The sequence below is a fragment of the Cervus elaphus genome, chromosome 27 (assembly GCF_910594005.1).
Source record: "Cervus elaphus chromosome 27, mCerEla1.1, whole genome shotgun sequence".
NCBI lineage: Eukaryota > Metazoa > Chordata > Mammalia > Artiodactyla > Cervidae > Cervus > Cervus elaphus.
In genome coordinates, this window is record NC_057841.1 from 28,074,714 (window position 1) to 28,092,475 (window position 17,762).

Below are 17,762 nucleotides of genomic sequence, written 5' to 3' on the forward strand. Positions count from 1 at the left end.
CAACATGGGCAGGCTGATTCTCATCTACTGCACCACCAGGGAAGTTCTAAGCTGCCTCTTGAAGTCGTAGTTTAAAGATGATACAAGCTAAGGGAAACAAACATGCACTACAGCCTCGCTGAAAGCCAGACATGGCTGAGCGCCAAGTGTGTAAAACAATATGGTGGATCAGGGCTCACGGTTGTTGAGCCATTATGCACCAGGTACTTTATGTGGATTTCTTTAAATTATGAAAGCAACTTCTATAGGGTAACAAACAGCCATTTTACAGGTAATAAAACTATCGTCCAGAGTTGCTGCAACATCTTTTTCAAGATCACATAGTTAGTGGAGGAAGCAGAAGTTTTACCCAAACCTTGTAACTCCAGAGTCCATAGTCTTAACCACTAACTTACTCTGCCTTCCAGAGATGATTAGATTAGATAGAACCTTTTGTGAAGAGGTTTACGGATGAGTGGAGGAGAAAGACTCATAAATAACTGCTATGAAAGTACAGATAAACATGCAACTAAATTTGTTCAGAGCTGAAGCAAATGGGTGCATGAGAGAGTCTTGCAAGAGAGACAATATCTGAACTTGAAGAAAGCAAATGAGGGATTAGAAGTAGAGATTCTAGGGGCTTCCCTGGCGGCTCAGTGGTGAAGAATCCGCCTGCCAATGCAGGAGACATGGGTTCAATCCCTGATCTGGGACGATCCCACATGCTGCAGAGCAACTAAGCCCATGTGCCACAACTATTGAGCCTGTGCTCCCCAACAAGAGAAGTCATCATTGTGAGAAGCCCGCACACCGCAACTACAGAGTAACCCCCACATGCCGCAACTAGAGAAAAGTCTGCACAGCAATGAACACCCAGCACAGCCAGAAATTAAATAAATAAACATTTTTAAAAAGAAGGAGAGATTCCAGAACCAACTCCATGGGTCTAGCTTACTGTTGCATCTGTAAGATGTGTTGAGAAAGGAACACTGCATAGTAGAGTGTGGCTTGAGCCCAGTACAGCCGCCTCCTTCCCTCATAGATGGCCATCCACCCTTAGACCTTGCAGTAGCAGCACCAAAACTGAATGTAGACCTGAGACTTCTCACTAAGCCTACCCTTCTGCTCCAAGTCCATGGGGTGGGGATAATCTACAACTGCCAAGATATTGCCAACTCAAGCACTGAGAACAAACCCAAGCAACCAGTTTAATACAGCTCCCTTGTGCTCTAAGTAGAAAATTCTGAGATCACCTTAGTTAATCAATAGATGAGTGAATTTTGTAACTCTGCCTGATTGTGGAACCAATCACAGACCAATGGTAGTTTTCATGACAATGGCCTTTCAGGATAATGGTCACCAGCATCCAAGTTAATCTCACATGCCATGTTAACACCAACTTATAGGCAATACAAATAGGAAATGTATTTCTGAATTGGGTTTGAATAATGCTATTGAAGACCTGGCAGTGGAAGTGGATAAGTAGCAAGAATGAGAATGCAAGCAAACATGATAGGAAAAGAGACAGGCTCATTCAAAAACATTTCTCAAGGGGACCACTGGTGGTCCAGTGGTTAACAATCCGCCTTCCAATGCAGGCAACTCGGGTTTGATCTCCAGTTGGGAAACTAAGATTCCCACATACTGCGGGGCAGCAAAGCCCGTGAGCCGCAACCAGAGAAAGCTTGTGAGCCACAAGGAGGACCTAGTGCAGCCAAAAAAGTATTTTTTTTTTCCTCAAGAAATGAAGGCTCAGATCTAGGCTAGAAATCAAGGATGTTGCCCTTTATTGGATGTGGTTTTAATATTTTAAATAGAGTATTATGGAAGCTCAATAACAAGAGGGAAGAAAACTGATTTTTTTCTTCTTTATAATGGTACCCATCAGTTTCTGCCTCAGGAGTCTTCCACTTTGGGCTATTTTGTTGTTTGTGTGTGTGTGTGGTTTTTTTTTTTTCCTGTAACAATTCAATTTATCAGGGTTTCCCTGGTAGCTCAGCTGGTAAAGAATCCGCCTGCAATTCAGGAGGCTCTGTTTTGATTCCTGGGTCAGGAAGAATCTCTGGAGAAGGGCTAGGCTACTCACTCCAGTATTCATGGCCTTCCCTGGTGGTTCAGGCAGTAAAGAATCTGCCTGCAATGCGAGAGACCTGGGTTTGATCCCTGGGTTGGGAAGATCCTCAGGAGGAGGGCATGGCAATCTATTCCAGTAGTCTAGCCTGGAGAATCCCCATGGGCAGAGAAGTCTGGCAGGCTACAAGTCCATGGGATTGCAAAGAGTCAGACACGACTGAATGACTAAGCACATAATAATTCATGGGGATAGTTAAAATAGGATTTAAATCAGAATACATTCTGAACTGTTCCACAGTTGAGCATCCGTTTGTTTTAAGTCCAGACCATGTACATACACAGAAGAAAACCTAATTAATTTTTTTTCTACATAGGAAATCCATAGAATCCTATAAGGGTTTTTGTGTAGTGTTGGGGTACTGACAGTGTAAAATGTTTGCCTCACGATGAGTCATACTTAGAGTAAGATAGAGAAAGATTTAGATTCTCTTATCCCTAGACTTACTGTCCAACTCCTGGTGTTTTAGTCAATGCTACTAGATGGGCACCGGTCAGCGTGAACTTAGAAAGATTTTACATAGAGTTTTTAAAGTATGTTATATATTTTATATAGTACATTTAAATATATTTCCTCATAAGTATTACTGCTGTTTCTCAGGCCTAATAGACAAAACAATCAAAAACTTTCTGAAGAAGATTGCATCACTGGGAAGAAAAATCAACAGGAATAGTCAAACTATTAACTTTGTAGAATATATATTGCATTCTGAAAGGGAAAAGGATTAAATTCCTGGATAAAAAATCCAGGTCCATATTAAAGAGGATTGTGATAATAAAAATAATGTCTACAAGTAATCATTTTGCATCTGTTATTTCTCAATGCTGAATATTTTACACTCAAACTAGGAGTCATTCTTATTTTACACTTGAAGAAAACATGGCTTTGAGAGGTTCAGTACTTCATACAAGTTCTTGTAGCTAATAAGTAGCACAAGAGACTGAAACTCAAATATACAAATGCTAAAGACTGCACTTCGGTACTATGTTTTACTATATAAACATTAAATGGTAGATTTAATCTCCAGGAATATGTAAACTCAGAAATTCAGTTTTGCCAATGGCTTCCCAACACTGGATTTTAATGCTCTCACAAAATACTTAATTCTCAGCTCTATTCTTTATCTTCATCTCAGACATGCTTATCCCTCTAACCAACTCTAGCCTTAGTTCAGAGCCATGCAAAGGGCTGAGAGATACAGACTCATTCAGCATCATACTCATGCTTTCTGTTTACATCCTATGCCTATTATTCAGACCTTTTGAATGGCTCCTAATCTGTTGTTGTTGGGGGTTTTTGACCTGGACTCATGACCCCATGTTGCCAAAAACTTCTTTTTCACCCCCTGACCTTGTGTGTTCCGGAATCCTAACCTCAGTTTCTGATCGCTAATGCCTATCTCCCTGGTTTCTGGTCCTCTTACTTGCAAATCTCTCCCTCAGCTGACCTCTCTGGAATTAATCAACAGTCCACCTGCCAGTACCTTTTGTGCTTACCCAAACTCCCAGTCATGGCCCCTCTCGCTTTATCTCTGGTCCATTGTCTCCTCAACCCTATTAGAACATGCTTTGAAGAAATGGTCTAATTTTCAAAGAAGCAAAATCAGTTCAAAGCTTTACAAAACATGAGCCTTGAAAAATAGCGTTCACTACGAAATCCCAGTACTAAAGATATTGACATGCTGATCACGTGTCAACAGACCATGGCACCAGTTATGACTCGAAAGAGAACAGTAAGCAGGAGTATAGAAATCAAGGAGCCACTTGGATGGCATGTATTTTCAAATGCATAAGGGTCTCTGACTAGCTTATCGCTTCTAAATTACCATCTTCTGGAAAGCAGACACTTCATTCCAATTTGGATCCCACACAACATGCAATATAATGTCTGACAGCAGTTAGTCCTCATACATATATATTGAATTAACTAATTGATTGACTAATGCTTAATGAATTGACTGCAAATAGTCTTTTGATCTCTTGGTCCCTTAAGAAGATCTTTGGCACTTTGACTAGCAGGGCATGTCTATAACCATCTATATCAATTTCCCTTGCCTGTGCTGTCAGGATTCGAGAAGCCAAGAAAGGACTGAAATCCATTTTGTGGTCTGGAATGCATCTTCACTTCCTGAAAAGAAATGAAAATTAAATAATAAAGTCAGGCAAAGAGAATAACACACTAGTCCATGTTGTTCAGGCCTATCTCTTTGTCTCATACACACACACACACACACACACACACACACACACACACACACAGTCTTTCAAGGTATATCTATATCTGGACAGAGGAAAGTAAATGACAACTCAGGACAAAATTAAAAGAGAACAAAATGTTCAACTACTGACATACATTTGGTGACAAACGGAAAGTAGCATTGGGATTTTGAAAATGACGGGGGTGGCCCCGAGGGTTTTTAAATGGACTGCTTCCCCTTCTGCTTGAACTAAGAGCCCAGAGGCTGTGTCCCATCCTGAGTGCCCCCCACATGTTCTCATGGGTGAGGTGGGCCTCTAAGAGGAGGGGACTTAAAAGAAGACTTTGTATTGTTCGTGGAGCCTTTCAAGCAGAGCAAGGGTGGAATTCCATCTGTTCAGTTCGGTTCAGTGAGCCGGTTCACTTTTAATGGTTCACTGGGTTGTGACACCTGGTAGAAATTACAACCAATGTTTGCAAAAAACCTTTCTGTGATCCTTTATGAAACTGTGTAGCATCTGGGAAAGTTTCCTTTAAAGTTTTCAGCTCTTTGTGTTTCTAATCTGTTCTAATCATTTCTCTCCTGGTGGGGGAAAAAAAAAAGTAGCATTAGAAAATGGCCACTGAAAAAAGGAGTGTATTTGCAGAGCTCTGCTTTGTGCACTGGCTTCATTTGTCTGATTTCAGACAAACACAGGAAGTTACCAGGCTTTCACTCAAGGTTTGCATTCACCTAACCATGTGAGTTTTACACACAGCAAGAGCTGTGAATGGCTAACAGTCTTTGCAGCAGCCTAGCAGATATTTTACCTTGAGGAACAGGTAGAATTCCACTCTGCTCGCTTGAATGACTCGCTGAACAATACCAGGTTATTAAGTTTTTCAGCAGCGAGAAGGTGATGGGGGAGGGAGCTCCATCTGATGTCTGCTCAGTGGCGTCTTAGAAAAAGCCCATGTGCTTGCATGGACCTCTGCAGGAGGCCAAGTACTGATCAGCAATGATTATGGTCTCGGTCAAATCATCATTTTCACTGACCTAGAGGACAAGAAATAAGGCACAATGATATGACGAGGTAAAGTGATGGATGGCTATTTGCAGTATGTTCTTTCACACAGCGCATTGGGCGGGATGAAGAAGAAACCCTGAAAGTTCAACAAATAAAAGGATATTCCCACTACACTTTGGGAAGCCACATCAAAGCAGACAGACCTTTTTCTCACAAGGTGAAAGAGGCAAGCAACCTACTGGGAGGAAAAAAGAGAAAGAGAGAGGAATGCTTGAGGGGTATTTTCACTGCAAGCACTGGGGATCTGAAAAGAATGTAAAAGCAAATTGGCCACATCAGGCACCAAGTCCGGCTGATTATGCCTTCATCATCAAATGCTGCGTTGAATGTTTTTGTCTGATTGTGCATTGTACTTTTCAGTTCACTCTAGCATTTCCATCTGACCATTGCTCAGGAAAGTGGTGGCAGGGGGGTGGGTGGGGAGTGTGTAAAGCAAAATGGACTAGCCATCTTGGGTCTCAACGATAAAGAGCTTCTCTGTAAATATTTCATCAAATAAAAGTATCCAGTTTTGTTTTTTGCTTTTGGGTTGTTTTTTTTTTTTTAATCAACAAATACCATTCAAAAATAGAGAACTCATTTCAGCGATACTTTCACCATTTTTTACTTCCTATACATCTCTGGGGTTGCTGTATTTATTCTGCAGCTCAATTTACTATGTTACTCATCCTAAGACCAGCCACCATCTCTACCTGCTGCGTTCACAGTGCTGTGGTCTTTCCTCACCATCACTTCTGGTATCATCATTGCCACATCAAAGCAGATAGGGCAGAGAAATGTTGACAGAAACAATCTAATGGGCATTTTGCTTTTCTAAGGTCTCCTCATGTTTCTTATGAAAGCCCTTCCTCTAGACTTTTTGGGGGTTGATTGTTGGATGTTTTCGTCTTGGCTGTGTCCATATGCATTTGACTGGTTCAAACTCTCTTAACTGTCCTCGTCTTCTAACAAAAGTGACTGGATGGCTTATTTTCAGCATGTGGGAAGAAGGTGGGTGAACAGCAAGATCTCTAATAGTATTTAGAGCAATATTTCAGCTCCTTTTCTCTTTACTAATCTTCCTTTCCAAATCTTCTCATTTCCAACAGTGAACTTCTCCAGCAAATTAGTTTTAATCAGGGGAAAACTGGGTGACCTAGGAAGAAGCTAAGAGGTCAACTCTGTTTACTTTACATATCCACGCTTCTTTTAGGAGAAAACAGTGTTGTAAAATGCTTTGCATGTTAATCACCTCAACAAAGAGTCAGTACCAAAAACCCCCTATAATTAGCACTGAATTTTTATGAAAGTCTGTAACAAAAGAAAATGCTTCTCTCTTTCTCTGGAAATGAATATGAAAGTGAAAAGAGAAAACTGAAACATATTAATTTTTAAAAAACAAAAAGCTTCTGAGTCTCTGGAACGCACAAATCAGCCATTTGTGTGTCTGTGGGTTAAATCTTTGTTTGAAACTGCTTCTGAAGTGAACCTGGGTGGCATTTAGAAATCACAGCATGATTAAAGATTGCTGGCATGCTTTACAAAAAGGGAAGAAGAAAAAGAGGAAGGTCAGGCCTCACTAACTTGTTGGAATTTCTGGAAGACACAACTGACCGTGAAGACAGGAGAAGAGAATGGACACTCTACTCTTTACCCGTTTTTTAAAGAAAGCTTTTCATAGTGGTCTCTGTTTGACACTATGAAACGTCTTCAAACAGGTAAATTCATTAGGATGTGGGGAAGAGTTTAGAAAATGTCCGATTATTCCCTGATAAAATGGGTCCTAAGGGTTGTCACACTGAGTGAAGTAAGTCAGACAAAGAAGCAGAAACATCATATGACATCTCTCATAGGCGGAACCTAAAAAGACATGATACAAATGAACTTATTTACAAGACAGAAACAGACTCACAGACTTAGAGAAGGAACTCATGGTTGCCGGGGGAAGGGATAGTTAAGGAGTTTGGGATAGACATGTGCATGTTGCTATTTTTAAAATGGATAACCAACAAGGACCTACTGGATAGCACAGGGAACTCTGCTCAATGTTATGTGGCAGCCTGGATGGGAGGGGAGTCTGGGGGAGAATGGATACATGTATAGGTATGGCTGAGTCCCATTGCTGCTCACCTGAAACTATTAACAACATTGTTAATCAGCTATGTTGTTATTGTTGTTTAGTCATTAAGTCATGTCCAACTTTTTGTGACCCTTCCGTTCATGGGATTCTCCAGGCAAGAATATTGGGTTGCCGTGCCCTTCTCCAGTGGATCTTATAAAAGGTTTAATAAAAAATTTTAAAATGGGCCTATTTGTTCATTCAAAAGGCAACTTATGTAAAAACATGTGAAAACCGCTAAAACAGAGAAAGGAAACTGGCACTTATTGGACGCCGCTTGTGTTCCAGGCATGTCACACGCTTGCGCTCACTGAATCTTCACTCAACCCTGTGAGGGAGGTACGACTGTCCTCATTTACTACATGAGCAGGTTGATGCTTCATGAGATTAAGTAGATCGCCTCGAGTCACCCAGTTGGTAAGTGAGTGGGAGAATGGGGATTCAAACCCACTGCTAGCTGGCTCCACACTTACCTCCACCCTACACAGACGCCTGGGCAAACTGATGTTGGTGTCTCTGGCCCTTGAGTCCTTCACCTCCCTTCTCCACGGAAGGGGCCTCTGCCAGCCTCTCCCTGATCCCTACTGAACTGATCCTGGATTTCTTCATTCACAGTAAGATCCCAACGCTCTAGTATCACATGAAAGGTATTTGAATCTCCGCTCTCCACCCTCCCATGTTTTCACCCTGAAACCGAAGGCATTTTTTCTCTAAAAGGAAATGCAGGAGTCTGCAGGGACTGACAAAAAGAGAGGCTTTCTGACTCCTTGTGACCTGCTCCTGGCTCAGTGTGAGGCTTCCCTTCCTCCTGAATACCTTTACATATGTGTGTGCGATGCTCCGTGCCGAGTTCAGCAACATCTTTTGGCTAACTAGCTGACATTTTGGTGCTTAATAAAAATGGACAGAGCCTGAGGAGGTCAGTTACAATAAGGGTACTGAGCTAGAACCTCACTGAGAAGGAAGAGGAAAAACAAAAGAATAAAGTGGTAGAACTGAAGGGAAAGTATAACAGATATGCTTCGGTAATGATTATATTAGTTCCTATCATAAGCATTGTCCCTACAGCCAGGGAAGGCTTTTTTTTTTTCCCCTGGGAGGCCTTTTAATATTTTAAAGGTTCATACCCCTCAGCTAGTAAATTTTAGACACATTTATACACATACATATATGTACTCATATACACACATCTCTAAAAAGGAATCATGAGTTCACTATTTATAAACTTCTGAAAAACTGAAGCAAATTAATGGATGAAAAGTTCATTTTTTAATAATCTTCCATTGAGACTTTTTTTGACATCCTGGAGTATCACAAAATCAAAGTACCTTATGTGCCAGTTCTAGAAGTATTTAGGCCTTCAGAGAATAAATGCCCTGAGGATTTTACCAGAGGATTTGCTGGAAAGGGAGAGTCACTTCCTGTAGATCTCCAGGAAATCCATTAATGATCCCCACCATCATCAACAGGGATTCCCAGGGACATTCAACACAGCAAGGTTAACCTTTGTCTTTTGTGCTCCAACGTGACATTTGGCCATGATTGTGAGATCGTCCTCAAAGAATGTGAGTGAGAAATTAAAATGTTACCAAGAGTCATTTTCTTACACTCCACCTTAGTGATTCTCACACATTTTGCTTCAGGAGACTTTTACACTCTTAAAAAAATACTAAGTACTCCAAAGAGATTTTAGTTACATGGCTTATACCTATCAATAATTAGAAATGAAAAAGCAGACACTTAAAAATATATGTCAATTCATTCAAAAAGATAAGCCTGCTACATGTTAGAAGAAATCACAATTTAGGAGAAGTAATTGTATTATCAAAATCAAAAATTAGTGAGAATTGTGGTATTTTTGTATATGTTTGCAAATCATATTAGTTTCTGGTTTAATAGCTGACAACCGGACTCATGACTGTTTCTGCATTCAATTTATTGTAATGTGTTGCTCTGATAGGAACATATGAAAATCCAGACCTACACAGACACATAATTTAAAAAGAGAGGGCATTTTTGTGGCCATTTCAATATTCTTTCTTTAAAATAATTTTGTTCATTTATTTTTATTTTTAACTGTGCTGGATCTTTGTTGCTGCACGGGCTTTTCTCTAGTCTCCGGGCACCAGCTTCTCGTTGTTGGTAGCTTCTGTTGTAGTGGAATAAAGGCTGTAAGGTATGCAGGCTGTAGTAATTGAGGCATATGTGCTCAGTAGTTGTGGGTCCCTGGCTTCAGAGAACAGGCTCAAAAGTCGTGGCACACGGGTCCCAGTTACTCCACAGCATGTGGGATCTTCCTGGTTTAGGGATCGAACCCGTGTCTCCTGCGTTGGCAGGCAGATTCTTTATCACTGAGCCACCAGGGAAGCCCTGAATATTCTTTTTTGATATTACATCAAAACTCAACAAGTGATATTTCCCTGTAGTCAGTTGTAGTATATGAAGTTATACTGATTAACTTTTGTATTCTGTTACATTGAAATCCATTGGCCAGCCTCAAATTTTTCATGACTCTTTTACCCATGTATGATTTTGTATCATCAAATATTAGTATTGGGTAAATATTGCCGCACTGAATTATACAAAATTTCTAAATGTTGACACATATCATTACACAATATTTTAAAAATACTATCCATTAATAGTACAATCAATTGCATTAGGTAAGTGCTTAAATTAAATTTATAATAGTCAATACAGGTTTTCCAAAATTCTATTTTTCACTGGAAAGCTCAAATTTCACCCTTGGCAATAAATAGTCAGTTGTTTTTCTTGAAGTGACAGGTTTATGTTGTTAATTGTCTAGAGAATTTTTGCTATATATCCAAGTCTGAAAATACCTGTCAGTCATTCTGTCAAATCAAATCATGTTTCATGAAAAAGAAAAGGCTAGTTTAGCTTGCAATCCAAACAGTTGCACAAGAATGTTTCCTTAAGACAACCACTATACTTTGGTATACAGGAGAAATTCCCATTTTGTCATATATATTATCTTTGATATGTATGCAAGGTAAAGACGTAGTACAATTAATTTTTTATTGCTTCATCAAATATTGTAAGTGAAACTGACAATACTTTTAAACTGGAAGTACATGGCATTTAAGAATATAATAACTGAAACTTCCCTGGCAGTCCAGTGGTTAAGACTCCACACTTCCAGTGCAAGGGGCACAGGTTTGATCCCTGGTCAGGGAACTAAGATCCTACAAGCCACATGTGGTGTGGCAAAAATAAATAAATAAATAAAAAGATTATAATAATTGCTAGTTCAGTTTGATGTCACTGCCTTGGTTCAAGACACCAACAGGTTTACCCACATTGCTTTTCCACCATCAGTACAAATATTAACACAGAAAAATGCAGATAACATTTTTTTTATTATTATAAAATTAGTTTTGACCTCATGAGCTTTCTGAAAGGTCTTCAGGCACTCCCATGCATCTATGAATCACATTTTAAGTACTGCTACTCTACATGGTTAATCTCTTGTGCTTACAACTATGAAAAACTTGAGGACCTTGACGGTATTAGAAACTCTGAATCCTTGCCTTCAAGTCTTCTCTGATGGCTTACCTGTGATGGTGTTATAAGTTATGAATAACTGTATGAGTTTGTCATGAAAGTTCTTCATGGTGAGTGTGTTTCAGTTAGTGCTTTGTCTGCTGGCTATTTTAACTCACCTGATTTTTAGCTCTGTATTTAATGATTACTCAATTCAAAAATTTTCCCTCCTTCTCTTAAGTCATGCAGGTTGGATTGTTGAACAATTCCAGAGCAGATGTATTTTTTTTCATCTTCAAATTCCTAGCATAGTATACTTTGGAAGTGTTCAGGGGTTTGATGAGTTGAAGGATGACAGGGCAGTTGTCTCCCAGGGTGATATGGGTTTTATTATTGTTTCTTTAGGAGAAGTAGTGGACGGTGATATGGAAATTATCTAAGGCAGGATCAGTTTTGGACACTGTTACTCACTTTTTTTGTCATCTTTATTTTTCTCTTAAAAAAACTCAATGCTGCATTCATGTTGCTGAGCTTACAGGCTGTCTGAATGTACCTGTCTAGTTACTTGTCTTTTAGCATACCAGAATTCAAGAACGGCTTTCCTTTGAATTACTAGGGAATTGTGTAATGACTTACTTTCTCTTACCAGGTGATATAGTACCTTGGTATTTCCTAAGATTTGGTGTGAGTTTTTAGTGCACCAACTGAGGAAAGTCATGTAATCAAACTGGTTTGAATTCATCCCAACTATATCCTTGAAAAGAGTGTTCCTCTAACTAATATTGTTTTACTTTATTTCTGGCAAAAACTAATATATCAACCAACATATATCAATTATACTATGTTTTGCAAACTATTTCATGCATGTTTGCATTTTCTTTCATAATAATGAAAGATAATCTATATAAGGGTTTCCAAGGTGGCACTAGTGGTAATGAACCCACCTGCCAGTGTAGGAAACATAAGAGACTCAGGTTCAAACCCTGGGTCAGGAAGACCTTCTGGGGGAGGGCATGGCAACCCACTGCAGTTTTCTTGCCTGGAGAATCCCATGGACAGAGGAGCCTGGCAGTCCATTGTTCACGGGGTGGTAAAGAGTCAGACACAACAAGCAACTTAGCATAGGCAGAGGCTGGAAAATCAATACACGTAGTCCTGTTTGATGTTAACAAAAACTCTATGAAGCAAGTATTAAAATCACTCCCAACTTACAGATGAGGAAACTGAGGCTCACTGGGATAAATAACTTGGTTTTATGGCTAGTAAATTACAGAGGTAGAACTCAAGCCTGATTTTCTGACTCCAAAGCTTCAGAGTCCTTTCCACTAAAGCATACTCCTGGAAATTTAATTTTAAGTTATTCTTATTGAAAATACTCCAAATTCTTTATCAGAAGTTTGCTTGAAAACACTGTGGTTTCGGATTTTCTTTTTTTGGAAAGCTTATGAAAAGATTAAGAGTCTTAAGATTGATGCTATTTTTTAAAAGTCTCAGAGCTGAGAGAGAATATTATCAAACCCTGAAATATTTGGTTAGGATGACAATCCTATAATATTAGTAAAAGTATTTGGCTAATGCCTTTAATAAACTTAATACTTATATAGGTGCTAGGTTTTTTTTAGAGGTCCTTTGTTTTCTCCCATTTTCTAAAGATAATTTTTATTTTATTTTTAATATAATTTAAAATATAATATTTAAGCTATATTCAGTAAACGAAGCATAATATCCTTACTTAGATTATAAGTATAATTTTAAAATGGATTTAAGAATTATTTAAATAACTCCTAAGTATTCTATTTACATTCTTAAAAAATTATATTCTCCCATCTAATAGTAGTTAATAATAACACATGAAGATTGGCCTCATGACTATGACACAATGACTATGTTGAGTTTGTGTCTTGTCTTAAAATGAAGACAGTAAGTCAGTCTCTGGAGCACATCTGTAAGTCAGTGGGTATTAACCTTTGTCAAATGTTTATTTATTAGCATCTAATAAATAATCAGAAAATGGAAATGTTTTTCATAAAGTTTCCTCTTCATTCAAGTGAATTTACACTAAAACTCCATAGATTTTTTCCCCCTAATTCCTTAGCAAATCACACTTAAATATTGTTCACTTAGGTGTTCATTCATTAGATAACATTGCTTTCCAGTATAGTTTCTAATGCCAGAGAACCAAAGCTATAGAGACAAAGAAAAAAATAAAATGTAGTCCTGCGATAGCTTGTGTTTATTCTTTTTTTACCTGCAGTTAAATTGCATCAACTCAGATGGTATATTTGGTACCATAGTATATAGTATATTTGAATGGTATGGTATATTTGAATCCATTACATACTCAAATGATATTATATGTCAGCTCGCTGAAGACTGAAAAGGTATTATACAATGTAAGGTGTTATTATTAGTGCTATTTTAGTACAAATTGAGTCACTTTATTGCCTGGCCCAGTTGTCTGTAGACTGAAGATAGATGAGATAAAAGAAATATAATTAAACGTTCAACCAGTCAACACATAGGAGTCCCTCTGATTTTACTTGTGAGGAAAAATTAAGGAATATTAACTTCTAAGCATTCTAGGTGTATGGATGTGAAGACATCACGGCTCACTCTGAAACATGATTCTCAAACTTGAATGAGCATCAGAATCACCTAGAAGGCTTATAAAAACGCCAGTTGCCAAGCCCACCTCCAGGGTTTCCGACTCAGTGGATCTGGGTCAAAGTCCAATCATTTGCATTTCTAACAAGTTCTCACGTGATGCTGATGCTGCTGGCCCAGGGACTGCAATCTGAAAATCCCTGTCCTAGCATAACCAGCGTCACACTAGATGTTAGGTGTAAAACTTAATAACAAATGATCTTGCAAGTGAATCTGTTACTGTTCTTGTCACTAAGTCGCATCTAACTCTTTTGCAACCCCATGAACTGTAGCCTACTCCTCTGTCCATGGGATTTCCCAGGCCACAATACTGGACTGGGTTGCATTTCCTTCTCCAGGGGGGTCTTTCCAACCCAGGGATCAAACCTGGGTCTCCTGCGTCTCCTCCATTGCTGGGGGATTCTTTACTGCTGAGCTACGAGGGAAGCCCAAGTGAATCTGTAGCCATCCCATTAATCAATGTATCTATAAAAGTAATAGTGTTAAAAGTTGCAGCTGCGTTTGTAGCAGAATGAGAGCGAAAAGGAAAACAGGGAAAACCCTGTAATAAATGATTTCAGTAGCTGAGCCAGCATCAGTGAAAGAGAAGCTTACATTGCCTGCTCTATCTGCACATTGTCTGAAGACTCATGAGAGTGAGTGTTGGAAGTGCCAGCCCTACTCAAAGATAATGACTTGATAGCATCAGATTTGGAAACAGAAAAAAATAAACACATTAACAGGAGGAAAGAAATACAATCGCTTCTTCCTCAAGGTAAAAGGGACACTTGAAGTAAGCTTTGAATGTCTTTAAGACACTGCATTTCATCCATATGTAACAGTCCTAGCCTTAAGTCTGATAAAGGTTAGCTTCATGGAGCATGGAGGGCACCACTAAGTGATCAATTGCTTTAACAGACAATCTGGCTTCTTGCACACACATCTGTCCTTGGGGCCGCCACCCTCCTTAGAACCCCTGTGGCCAGCTAGCCACTGCAAACCTCTCCCCTTTCTGTGGACAAGAAGCAGGAATACCCATACCTTTATGAAATTCTAAGCAGGACCAGGGATATCTCCTCTCATTCCTGAACTCATACAAACATAACAAAGTCACTATTAATATTCAGACACAACTTTTACCCTCACAGTCAAAAGTCATGCTTAGGGGGGAAGTTGAAGTCATTGCAAGTAGGAAGACTCTGCCTGAAGTTAACCCTTAATCCTAAATGGGGTCTGTTTTGGTTAGTAATCTCATTCAGCTATGAATTACAGTGAGGGATTGAATATGCAGGTTTTATTCTGCTGAGTGATCAAGATGGTACAAAAAAAGCCGAGCAAACTTTTTTGGTCAACTCAATATCATATGAAAGGGATCCCATCACAGACAGTCCTGAACCAGTGTGCTGACTTCATAGAACCATCAGAGATGCAGGCTCTGGCAAGCTTATCTGATTTACCAAGCCCACCTGCCTTGTCATCAGGGGCCAGGTTGTACTGCTGAGGCTCCAGCGAATACAGGCACATTTCAGGCAGCTGATAGAGAAAAGGAAGAAAAAGGGCGTACCCCCATTTTTTAAAGGAGACAGTTTATAAGCCCTACACAAAAGCCCCTCTTGCACCTAGCTTGAGGAAGGCTGGGAAATGATAACTGGGCAGCAAGGAGCATGGGTGAAAATTAAGACTTCATCATTAAAGAGAGAAAAATATGGATATTGGGTTAGCTCATAGTAATTTTTGCCATCAAGTACCAGAAAATCAAAATTCCTACTTTCCACCACAGAAAGTGGTAAAGGCATAAAACATACCCACATTGGGGCTTCCCAGGTGGCTCAGTGGTAAAGAATCCACCTGCCAATGCGTGAGATAAAAGAGACACGGGTTCGATCCCTGGGTCAGGAAGATCCCCTGGAGAAGGAAATGGCAACCCACTCCAGTATTCTTGCCTGGGAAATCCCATGGTTAGAGGACCCTGGCGGGCTACAGTCCATGGGTCTGTAGCAAAGAGTCAGACACAACTGAGCAACTGAACATGGCCACACACCCACACTGCACACCCACCTCACAGCTGTGAGTCTCACACTTTTGGAACATAAATGCTCCCTAGAGTACTTGCTGAAATGCAGATGCTGGCACCCAGGAGACTCTTAAGTTGGCCCTCTGATTTGGTTATTGTGATTCAAGAGGTACCAAGGACCACACTTGGAGAAACCCTGCCTTCCAGCCCCTTACCATTTGTTAGCTATCTGTCCACTACTGCCTGGAATCTTATTGACTATCCCTTGATAACAAATTCTGTTCTGTTCCCTTTTAACTCTTTTATTCTCTAGAATTAGCTCTTACAAATAGGTTGGACAGACTCCCCCAAATATTTTATCCAACAGTGCAGCCAAGTTGGAAGGATATTAACAGATGGGTTTTTAACAATGCAAAACCCCTCTTCAAAGGCAGGTGGTAAAAGTCTCCCCCAGAAGGAGTTAAGCTGGGTCCCAAAGTGGAGGGGCAAGGCCATGCCTTTGGATGACTCTAGAGGCTGGAAGCAGTTGGATCAGGCACAGTAGTCAATCTAACTGTGAGTGATTAATAGCCAAGCATGATCTCTAGAGCTTTATTTCCCAGTCCCCGCTCAGCTTCCTGTTTAACACTCAGGTAAATGTCAAAAATGGACCTAGGGATTATAGCTGACAAGGGGTAAGTGCTTTCATGTTGTCCTCCAAAGGTTAAGGTTTCCCAGACTCAGTGGGAAGCCCCCAATCTCCAATAACCATTAATCCACTCTTCCCGGGTAGGAGTGAGCATATTTATGACTGCAGTCACTAAAGGGTGAAATAAAGATTAGTTTTTAGTTAGGAACGCAAAGCTTTTGAGATCAATACAAACTCACTGCTGAAATCAATCTAAAGTTTGGAATTTTTAAGTAAAGATTTACTGGGCTTCCTTGTACAGTTAATTTTCCAAATGGGAAATAAGCTCAGAAATGTAACATAGTAATCAAATTGAGTAAACACTAGTCGTTGGTAACCTAACCTGGGTCATGCACATGTCAGATGAGTGTGTAAAGCAATAAAAATGCCCATAACATGGATTGTAAATTTGCCAATAAACAGGTAAAACCAAAATACACATAGAGATTTACATGATCAAAATACTGGCAGCTACATTTGCTGATTTGAAAGCATAAATAATCAATAGACATTAATAATGAAGTTATTCATGCATTTCCCTATTACTGTGCATATTAAGTGTTTCAATTATTTCTACTTAGTTTGATAGATAAATGTATAGCCATATTTTATGAAAGCCTTCAAAAAGGATATAGAATTGTTCTTGAAAACAAAAGCTACTGTTTGGATGAAAGAGCAAGTGGACCGGAAAGACATAGCTTGTTATACTCTGCTGTTCATGTTTGATGCATGTATACAATTTATTATGAAATTTCTTGAGATTTGACAAAGTAATTGTCTGGCAAACCGTAGCTTTAATGATTTTTTTTCTGTTTCATAGGAAAAGACTATAGGTGTTTTAGGAAACTGCTTTAATAGATCAGTGTCTATCAGTAGTTTTTGCCTTGTTATATATATGTAGGTTGTGGATAGCCACGGATATTTTAAGAGGAGTGTGATTCCATGTAGTAAATTCATTTTCTTCAGCAGAGTAAGTGCATGAAAGCTTACAGTAAGCTATAACTTCAGAAATTATTTAAGTTACCCTTGGGCCTTCATAGGAGAACTGCATATCTTCTCAGTAGGGTATCTGGGAGAGCAAACCGCAGAGCATCTCCAATGTGAAGGGGATTCTGGGAGACAGGCACCAGCTTCCATTCATTTCTGACCAGGCTATTGTAATAACTGCAGGTTGATGTCCCGCAGTGGTCAGAGGGTAGAATGTTTAACTACTGCTGATCTAGCTGATTCAGCTGATCTACTGCTCAGACTCATTTGCCACCATTTGTTGCCTGGATGCCAGAGAAGGGCCCTGACAGCCCTTTGCCTAAAGCACATGCTTTCCATTCAGTGCCTGCCCAGGGGTGGAACTGGACCAGAATTTGAAGACTGGGAACTGATGCCTTTGAAACATTTACAGAGGAGAACAAAGTTTTGCTTCCTGTTAGCATCTGCCACCTGATGCCCTACTTTTGGGAATTATACAA

The 17,762-nt window shown here is 39.6% G+C and overlaps 1 protein-coding gene across 1 annotated transcript in view; it reads left to right on the top strand.

Annotated features, from left to right (window-relative positions):
- Positions 1-7,871: 7,871 nt before the first annotated feature.
- Positions 7,872-17,762, top strand: part of KLHL14 (kelch like family member 14) — a 138,174-nt gene continuing 128,283 nt past the window's right edge. Inside the window, exon 1 of the mRNA XM_043889456.1 lies at positions 7,872-7,888. The gene's annotated coding sequence lies outside the window, so the exon portion shown is untranslated. The remainder of the gene's footprint in view (positions 7,889-17,762) is intronic.